Consider the following 2,543-nt stretch of genomic DNA (forward strand, 5'->3'; position numbering starts at 1 on the left):
AGTTTTCTTTTTTTTTGTCATGTCCTTGTCTGCTTTTTTTGGTAAGATGTGTGTGGCTTTATAAAATAAGGGTTGAGAATCTCTGTTTAGGTCTTTAGAAATAGTTTGAGAATTGGTGTTAATTCTTTTTTGAAGGATTTTTAGAATTCAGCAGTGAAGCCAATTGGACCTGGGCTTTTCTTCTCCGAGAGACTATTTATTACTGATTTAATCCATTACCTACTATTGGTCTATGTCCCAAAATACCAGGAGGGGAATACAGGAGAAGGGATTGCAGCATGGCTATCCCTTCTGGGGATAATTTCTTATTTTATTTCGCTGTCTATCTTTGGCCAGCACATGTGCTCTATGGCAACACTTAAAAAAAGAAAGAAAAAAATGTATATTTCTTCTTGATTCAATGAAGGTATATTGGATGTGCTCAGAAATTTATCCATCTCCTCCACATTTTCCAGCTTGTTGGCATATATTTGCTGGTAGTAATCCTTAACGATATTTGTATTTCTGTGATACCTCTTGTAATGTCACAGCTTTCATTTTTAATTTTATTTATCTGGGTGTTCTCTATTTTTCTTAGTCTAGGTACTTCTCAATTTTATTTATCCTCTTGGAAGAAATCTTTTTTTTTGACTCATTGATCTTTTGTATTGCCTTTTTATTCTCAATTTCATCTATTTCTGCTCTGATAATTAAGATTTCTATTACTTTTCAATCTCTTCCATAGAGTGTGGGTAGTTGGTATATATTAAGTGGATACATACAAAATCTTTCTTTCATAGCCTGGCTTGCTCACTCAGAAATAAATCTTCCATATTCAACTACTTTCTATCAAATGCCAGGGTCTTTTTTTATGGCTGAATAGTATTTCATAGAGTATATGTGCCACACTTTTTCAATCCATTCATCTGTTTGTGGATATTTGGGTTGGTTTCATGTCTTAGTGATTGGGTTGGTTTCATGTCTTAGTGATTGTGAATAATGCTGCAATAAACATTAATGTGCAAGCACTTTTCCAATTGATCATTCTTCTGTCCTTTGGGTAGATACCCAGAAGTGGGATTGCTGGATCAAATAGTAGTTCTATTTGAAGATCTTTGAGGAACCTCCATATTGTTTTCCACAGTAGCTGGACCAATTTACATCCCCACCAACAGGTTCATATTTTTGTTCCATTTTGACTTGATTTTTGCTAATGGTGAAAGATGGGGTTCAGATTAATCTTTCTGCAGGTGGATGCCCAGTTTTTCTAGCACCATTTGCTGAAGAGGTTTTCCTTTCCCCACTGGATGACTGTTATCCTTTGTCAAAAATCAGTTGACTGTAAGTTTGGGAGTTTATTCCTGGGATGTCTATTCCATTGTTATACCTGTCTGTTTTTGTGACAATACCACACTCTTTTGATTATTACAGCTTCATAATATATTTCGGGGTCAGAGAGTGATATGCCACCCATTCCACTCTTCTTGAGCAGGATTGCTTTGGCAATCCGAGGTCTTTTATGATTCCTGACAAATTACATGATTGTCTTTTCCAGATTTGTGAAGAATGTCTCTAATATTTTGATTGAAATTGTGTTAAATATGTAGATTAATTTGGGTAGAATCACCATTTTGATTGTGTTAATTCTTCCAATCAAGGAATATGAGATGTTCTTTTCACTTTTTTATGTTTTTATCAATATCTTTTTAAAGATTTTCATAGTTTTCTTTATAAAGGCCTTTGACTTTTGTAGTTGGTTTATCCCTTGGTATTTTACGCATCTTGTGGCTACAGTGAAAGGGATTCCATTCTTCAGCTCTACTTCATTCAACTTGTTGTTCCTATATAGAAATACTATAGATTTTTGGATGTTGATTTTGTATCCTGCCACTTTACTGTATTCACTTATTACTTCAAGAAGTTTTTTCATGGAGTTATTTGTGTCTTCTAAGTATACTATCATGTCATCTGTGAATAAAGATATTTTCAACTCTTCTTCACCTATTTGAATGCCTTTTATATTGTTCTCTTTTCTGATTGCATTAGTTAAGACTTCCAGTATTATATTAAAGAGCAGTGGAAAAAGTGGATAGCCTTGCCTAGTACCTGTTTTTAGCGGAAAAACTTTTTAGCTTGTCCCCATTCAGTATAATTTTAGCTGTAGGTTTTTCATAGATGTCTTTTATTGTGTTGAGAAATGACTCTTCTATACAATCTTACTGAGGGTCTTAATAATAATCTTGTATTTTATCAAACGCTTTCTCTACATCAGTTGAAATGATCATATGGTTTTTTTATCTTTCTTTCTGTTAATATGGTGTATTACATTTATGGTCTTGCGTATGTTGAACCACCCTTGTATCCCTGAGATAAAGCCTACCTATGTTGTTGGATACAATTTGCGAGTATCTTGTTGAAAATTTTTGCATCTATATTCATCAATGATATTGGTCTGTAGTTTTCTTTTTTGTCATGTCCTTATGTGTTTTGGGAATGAGGATGATGGATGCTTCATAAAATGAATTTGGAAGGTTTCCTTCCTTTTGAATCTTTAGAAATAATTT

Source organism: Tupaia chinensis, unplaced genomic scaffold (assembly GCF_000334495.1).
Source record: "Tupaia chinensis unplaced genomic scaffold, TupChi_1.0 Scaffold138407_1, whole genome shotgun sequence".
NCBI classification, from domain to species: domain Eukaryota; kingdom Metazoa; phylum Chordata; class Mammalia; order Scandentia; family Tupaiidae; genus Tupaia; species Tupaia belangeri.